The sequence below is a fragment of the Hemiscyllium ocellatum genome, chromosome 48 (genome assembly GCF_020745735.1).
Source record: "Hemiscyllium ocellatum isolate sHemOce1 chromosome 48, sHemOce1.pat.X.cur, whole genome shotgun sequence".
NCBI lineage: Eukaryota > Metazoa > Chordata > Chondrichthyes > Orectolobiformes > Hemiscylliidae > Hemiscyllium > Hemiscyllium ocellatum.
Genome location: NC_083448.1, coordinates 20103972 through 20112465, shown reverse-complemented (window position 1 = coordinate 20112465; position 8494 = coordinate 20103972).

Genomic DNA, 8494 nt, shown 5'->3' with positions numbered 1-8494 from the left:
TATTCCATCTGCTACTTCATTGCCCACTCTCCTGGCTTGTACATGGTCTTCTGTTGTCTCCCAATCTCTTCAACATTACCTGAACCTTCAATCATTTTTTATCATCTGCAAACTTAGTAACAATGCCATCAGTTTCTTTGTCCGAATCATTAACATATAATGTGAATAATAGTGGTCCCAGCACTGACCCCTGCAGAACTCCACTCGTCACTAGCTGCCACCATGAACAAGACCCCTTCATTAGCACTCTCCACCTTCTGCCAGTCAGCCAATCCTCCATCCATATCACTGCCTCGACCCTAAGACGTTCTTAGTGATAGGAAGATAATGATATTTTGTTTTATCTCAGAGGGTTGATCAAATGTGGAATTCTCTTCCTCTAAGTTAGTGGAAGCTTGGTCAGTGAACTTATTCAAGGATGAATTCAACAGATTATTAACAAACAAAGCAGTCAACAGTTACAGAGGGCAAAAAGGAAAGTCGAGTTGAGATGATGACCATGAACAATGGAGTGAAGGCTGAGTGGCCATTCCTGTTCTGACATTCCTCCCACATATATCTATCAATCTCAGTTTTGAATTTTCGAATGATCCTGACTCTCAACAGCTTTTGTTTTGGTGTGGGAGATTTAATGATTTTTCATTCACCTTTGCATGATAACAGCTTTGAGGCCTCACCCCTGAGCAGTCTCGCTCTAATTTTGTTATGTTGCACTGTTCCAGAATTGCTCTTCTCAATGAAATCATTTCACTGTGCTCTCCTTATTAAATTCCTAAATCATCTTCCACACCTCAATTAGTTCACCCCTTGATCTTCTGCAGTCGCGGAAAAACCAACTGAGTGTGTGCAGCCTGCTGTTTGAATTGCACCCTTTCAGCACAGTAACAAACAGCTGAAACCAACAAGTAAATCACTGACGCCTGATTTATCATCACTCATTGCAGAAAGACAAGGCTCATGGGGTGGGGGGTAAATACCTGGACAGAAAGAAAATTGGTATGCTAACAGGAAACAGATGCTGTCATGATGTGCGAGATGGTGAATCAGTTGGGAAAATATGGTGAGAATGGAAAAATCACTTTCTTGACATTGTGGAAAATAGTCTAATTTTCGACCCAAGATTTGAATGGTGAGGCCCACTCGTATGCATAAGCACCTCATCTCCAATTACTATCACTCGTTTATATGTACTTATCTATTCTTCCAACAGGCAGAGGAAAAGTAGCATCAAGGAAGAGTGACAATTTCAAACATGTACTTGAGAACATAAGACATAGGAGCAGAAGGAGATGATTCTGCTATTGAGTCTGCTCTGCCATTCAATGAGATCATGGCTGATTCAAATCCATTTTCCTGCCTTATCCCCATATCCCTTGGTTCTCTGACTGAGCACAAGTCTGTTTCGGCCTTAAACAGAGTTAATAATCGAAACACGACAGCCTTTTGTTGTAAAGAATTCTGAAGATTCACCACTACTTTGAGAAAAAAAATTGGTCTTCATTTATGAGAAAGAAGTGAAAGGTTATTGGTGGTTGACAAGAATGTGAAAGTAAGGTTACAATCAGAGGAGGCACAATCTTATTGAACAACAGAGTGGGTTCAGCACTTTGTGGCACTCACCTGCTCCGAATGTGTATTTATATGTCTTCAGTCCTACACAGAATTAATTATAAATCTTTGCACTGATGCATTACATCGTTACTAATCACTGGTCAAGACAAGGAAAATCAATTTCTGTCCCTTTGGGTCAAAACAATTTTGTTCAAAACACAGAGGCATTTAAGAAAGTGGGTCAGTGGTTGGTGGGGTAATGGGAATATTGACAGTGAAGTCCAATTTATTTATTCCCATTGAAGTCTGGATTAAAAATTTGTTTTAGCTTGTACATTCTGGTGGTATGAGCGTCACTGGCCAGGTCAGAAATTATTACCAATCCCTAATTCAGTTATGTAAAATTTTTAATTTGCAAAATGCTGTATGAAACAGTTTGGTGCCTTATCAATGGAAGTATGAAACAACATAATGGGAACTAACACAAGCATGCAAAACATTCCACTATTAATAGAACAAACTAATGACAATGTGTATCGGAGTGATAATAGAATGCAAGTGAGTACATGGAAGAACAGAATGCATCCTGATTAAATATTCATTATAGAGAAAAATTGCTTTGAGCTATGTTGTCTCAATTACATGTATATGAATTATACTTCACATTATGGAGTACCTGCTATTAAATGCTGCCATATATTTAAAAATACTTCACTATCACTGCCAACACAGAAGGTTCAGAACAAGGTGCCTCAAAGTAAACGATTCTCACACCACCCAAAATCTTGGCTTCTCGAGCGATGTTTATAAAAGCAGGCCAAAGTCCAAAAACATTACAACTTGGCACTCTTTTACTCAAGAGTTCTACTGGGAAGAGCCATCATTATGAACAGAAGAAAAAGGGTCTGGTTGTAGGTTTGCTTGCTGAGCTGGAAGGTTCATTTTCAGATGTTCCATCACCATACTAGGTAACATCATCAGTGCGTGTCTCTGTTTGGTTTGTCTGTGGATGGATGCCCTGATCCCAGTCGAAGTGGTGTCATTCTTCATCTGTATGTAAGGATACTAGTGAGAGGGGGCCATGTCTTTTTGTGGCTAGTTGATGTTCATAAATCCTGGTGGCTAGTTTTCTGACTGTTTTTCCAATGGAGTGTTTGTTACAGTTCTTGCAAGGTTTTTTTTTAATCATTTACAAAATACCATGCAAGAACTCCAGCAATCATTGCAACGCCCACAACCAAAGTTGCATCAGAACATTATACTAATGAGCCACCACACACTGCAGCACAGAGGAACTACACAGAGCAGAGGAAAAATTACCTATCCAGTGTATTCAAAAAGAATGGGTACTCAATGAACACAGTCCGCAGATTTCTCAGCAACAAACCCAAACAGACAAAACGCTTCTAGAAACCCTACCTACTCTCCCCGACACCAAAGACATCTCAGAAATGACTGCCAGACTACTCAGACCCCTTGGTATCATGGTAGCCCACAAACCCACAAACAAATTAAAACAGCAGCCAATGAACTTGAAAGACCCGATACAGACAACAAGCAAAGCTAATGTCATTTACAAAATACTGAGCAAGGACTGTAACAAATGCTACATTGGACAAACAGGCAGAAAACTAACTGCTAGGATACATGAACATCAACTAGCCATAAAACAACATGACTCTCTCTCACTAGTATCCTTACATATGGATGAGGACGGACACCACTTCGACTGGGACGATACATCCATCCGAGGACAAGCCAAACAGAGACACACACGAGAATTCCTAGAAGCATGGCATTCCAACTTGAACTCTATCAACAAACACATTGACTTGGATCCCATTTACCACCCCCGAGAAAAAGAACTTGAAATGATATCACCTTCGGAAATGACATCACCACAGGAAGCGACATCACCAACCCAAAGAAACCCAAACACATGAATAGAAAGCAGGAATCATCAGCAGTGCTTTGTCCGGAGGCCCACTGAAGATGTTACCGAAATGGTGATGAAACGTCTGAAAATGAAGCTTCCAGCTCAGCGAGCAAACCTACATCCAGAACCTCAACTTGAGCTACAAATCTTTTCAAAACTCACTCACACTCACTCTGCCTGGATAAACAGCTTTGAGTTGGAACTTAGCTTTTTTTTCAATGCTTGAGTTCCTTGTGATTGAGGTGCAGCAGAAAACAGTGAGATCCCGTGAAAACTCTTTCCATGACATGGGGAGCAGGGCAAGTAAAACGTCAAAGGCCAAGGGGATTGCTTGAGATGGCTGATTGCCCAAGTCATTTATCAGTCATTCTGTCAATGATCAAAATGCACCTAGGCTCATGCATTTTCTCACATTCCCCAAAACAAGAAGCATGTGTCTGTTTTCCTGATGAAAGCTACAGACATAAACAAACACACAAACCAAAAAAACACTACCATACATACAGTGGTGATCACAAACAGATTCAAGTGGACAAATAACCCATTGTATAATTGTCGTGAGCAAAACTGGTGACATTCAACTTTGATTTTGTTACTTCAGACTCTCATGGATTAAAAGATTTAAAAGGGTGCTGTTAACATAAATTAGCTGCTGTGAAAGCGCCCCAACTCAAATATCAAAATCTGCTGCCTGAGAATTACCATTTTAATCAAAAGGAATTGAAACTCAGTGAGGCAGTGAGAAAATTGCATCTTCTGTGTTACTCATATTTGCATGATAACTACACACATTGAGCGATGAAAGAGCACCTCCAATCATTAAACTTTCACCAAAACATTGCAACACACACCAGGATTCACAAAGGAAAGGTTGATCAATGGCAACCTTTGAGCAAATAAAAAGGAAAGCAACATGGACCGATAACAGCAAGGATACTGCAAGTTCTTCTCCCTCTATTGCTCAGTCTCAATCCCAGAATCTAATGCCAGTGGAAAAGCATTTGGAAAAAGCATTGTTCAGTGAGCCCTTATGACTACTAAAGAAAGTGGACAACAGGGACAGAATTGGACTCAGGTCTTTTCATTTCCACAACTCAAGGCACTTCTTGGATCTACATCTGCAACTGCCTTTGTCTTTTGTATGTATTTGACACATGCCCTTCCCTCTTCCTTCCTATTTTGTGAGAACGTTCCCTGTCTTTGTGTTAGCAAAATAATTTCATTTTTTTCAGGCAAACAGATAATGAGATTCCACTGGCTTTCATTTAACAAGATTGTGGAATTGGCTGTCCTTCATTTTTTGATCTGGTGATTCAGTTTAATTGAAGTGTGGATAGCTATCTACTAAACATAATTAAGGTTCTGTTGCAACTAACTGACTGGGAATGAACAAACAATGGAGCTGTGACACCCCTTCATCTGATTGTACCATCACGTGTGCACACACACACACACACACACACACACACACACACACACACACACACACACACACACACACACACACACACACAAAATTACAGCACTAAGATTTTTTCAAGTATCCTCTAAGAACCACCAAAAAGGCTTTTGACAATCAGCTGTGATGAAAGCTTGCACTTCGAAATGAAAAGGCTACTTTGCAGAAGAATAGAAGCTATGTTTTATTTCTATCTCAAACTGTTAACAATTTACTGATCACCAACTACTGATTGACTCCTTCAAGCTGCTCTGCACTGATTCACCGAAGTAAATCCAGTGCTTGTCAACAAGAGACAATGTTGTTGCTGTATGAAGTTAACACTATATAAAAGAGGCACTCTTCAATTTACTGTTCTATATCTGACAAGAAGAGGAAAAGAGATTTGCATTTCTGTCATGCCTTTCACAACCTCAGGGCATTCCAAACAGCTCTGCAATCAATAAAGTCCATTTGAAGTATTGTCAAAGTGGTAGAGTAAGAAACACAGCAGTCAATTTCTGCACGGCAAGCTCACCACATCTCACAATGCAATAATGACTATATCACCTGTTTGAATGAGGGGAAAATGGTGTCTAAGACATCAGAGAGAGCTCCACTGCTCTCATTTCAGACCACAATGGGTGAACACTGAACATTGAACATTACAGCGCAGTACAGGCCCTTTGGCCCTCGATGTTGCGCCGACCTGAGAAACCAATCTGAAGCCCATCTAACCTACACTATTCCATTACCATCCATATACTTATCCAATGACCATTTAAATACCCGTAAAGTTGGTGTGTCTATTGTTGTAGGCAGGCATTCCATGCCCTTATTACTCTCTGAGTAAAGAAACGACCTCTGACATCTGTCCTATATCTATCACCCCTCAATTTAAAGCTGTGTCCCCTCGTGCTAGCCATCATCATCCGAGGATAAAGGGTCTCACTGTCCACCCTATCTAACCCTCTGGTTATCTTATATGTCTTTATTAAGTCACCTCTCAACCTTCTTCTAACGAAAACAGCCTCAAGTCCCTCAGCCTTTCCTCATCAGACCTTCCCTCCATACCAGGCAACATCCTGGTAAATCTCCTCTGCACCCTTTCCAAAGCTTCCACATCCTTCCTAGAATGCAGTGACCAGAACTGTATGCAATACTCCAAGTATGGCCATACCAGAGTTTTGTACAGCTGCAGCATGACCTCATGGCTCCAAAACTCAATCCCTCTCCCAATAAAAGCTAACACACCACATGGCTTCTTAACAACCCTATCAACCTGGGTGAAATCTTTCAGGAATCTATGTACTTGGACACCAAGATCTTTCTGATGATCTACATTACCAAGAATCTTACCATTCGTCCAGTACTCTGCATTCCTGTTACACCTTCAAAAGTGAATTACCTCACACTTTTGCATGTTAAGTTCAATTTGCCACCTCTCAACCCAACTCTGCAGCTTATCTGTGTCCCTCTGAAACCTGAAACCTCCTTTTGCACTGTCCACAACTCCACCGACCTTAGTGTCATCCGCAAATTTACTAAGCCATCCTTCTAACCTCATCCAGGTCATTTATTAAAATGACAAACAGCATTGGCCCCAAAACAGATCCTTGTGGTATACCACTAGTAACTGAACATTTCCAATCAACCACCTACCCCGTCTTCTTTCAGCGAGCCAATTTCTGATCCAAGTCGTGTAATCACCCTCAATCCCTTGCCTCCGTACTTTGTGCAATAGCCTACCATGGAGAACATTATCAAATGCCTTATTGAAATCCATGTACACCACATCAACTGCTTTACCCTCATCCACCTGTTTGGTCACTTTTTCAAGGAATTAAATAAGGCTTGTGAGACATGACAGACCCTACACAAAACCGTGTTGACTATCCCTAATCAAATTATTCCTTTCAAGGTGCTTATAAATTTCTTATAATCCTTTCCAACACTTTACCCACAATTGAAGTAAGGCCCACAGGTCTATAATTACCAAGTTTGTCACTACTCCCCTTCCTGAACAAGGGGACAACATTTGCTATCCTCCAGTCTTCTGGCACTATTCCTGTAGAAAATGATGACATAAATATCAAAGCCAAAGGCTCTGCAATTGCCTCCCTAGCTTCCCAGAGAATCCGAGGATAAATCCCATCTGGCCCAGGGGACTTATCTATTTTCACATTTGCCAGAATTTCTCGTCCTTATTCCATCGACCTGACAGGTTCTCAATGTAACACATTCCTTCAAATATGACCCTTCGCTTTGATTCCTTTGGTATTGACTGTTCAGCAGAAGATTGCTCAGCTTTCAATAATGCAGCAGTTGTGCAGTACTTCCTGAGTCAGTGACCCTTATTAATGCCCTCCGAGAGTGCAGCACTTCCTCAAAACTCACTTTATGACAATACAGTATTCCATCAGTAGTGACCCTGTGACAGCGCAGTAGCCCCTCGGTATTGACAGTCTAACAGTACGGAACTCCCTTCATTGTCATCCATGGGCAGTTCTGCTCTCTCTCAGCAATGATCTTGAACAGTGCAGTATTCCCCAGTATTCTGTTTTCTCAATACTGATTCTCTGCCGATGTCGTATTCTTTCAATATTGGCCTTTTAACAGTGCAGCACTGTTTCAGTGCTGACTCTCCAACAGCGCAACATTCCCCAAGTACTAATTCTTCAACAGTGTGACATGCCTTCAGCTTTATGTCTCTGAAAATGCAGTGCTCCCTTAATTCTGGAAACAAAAACTGCTGGAGATCACAGTGGGTCAAGCAGTGTCCATGGAGAGAAAGCAAGCTAATGTTTTGACACATGATGACTTTTCAAAACGTGAGCACGCTTTCATTCCATAGATGCTGTGATTTCAGCATTTTTTGTTTTCAGTACTGCTTCTAACATGTGCAGTAATTATGCTCCACCTTCAGTATTGCTACTTTGACAGTACAGCCCTCCCTCAGTACTAACCTCTGACAGTGGGGTCCACCCTCAGTACTGACTCTCCAAAAGTGAAGCTGTCCTCTGCACTGACTATTTGACAGTTCAGTGCTCGCTCAGCAGTACAAAGAACAAAGAACAAGAAAAGTACAGCACAGGAACAGGCCCTTTAGCTCTCCCAGCCTGTGCAGATCCAGATCCTCAGTGTCCAGTCCAACAAGAAAGGAGTTTCTGAAGAAGGGCTACTGGAGAAAACGTTAACCCTGTTTTCTCTCCTCAGATGCTGCCAGTCATAGAGTCACAGAATTGTACAGCACGGAAACAGACCCTTCAGTCCAACCCGTCCATGCCGACCAGATACCCCAACCCAGTCTAGTCCCATCTGCCAGCACCCGGCCCATATCTCGCCAAACCCTTCCTATTCATATACCCATCCAAATGCCTCTTAAATGTTGCAATTGTACCAGCCTCCACCACTTCCTCTGGCAGCTCATTCCATACACGTACCAGACTCTGTGTGAAAACGTTGCCCCTTAGGTTTCTTTCATATCTCTCCCCTCTCACCCTCAACCTATGACCTCTAGTTCCTGCTGAGTTTCTTGAACACGTTCTGTTTTGCTTCAGATTTCTAGC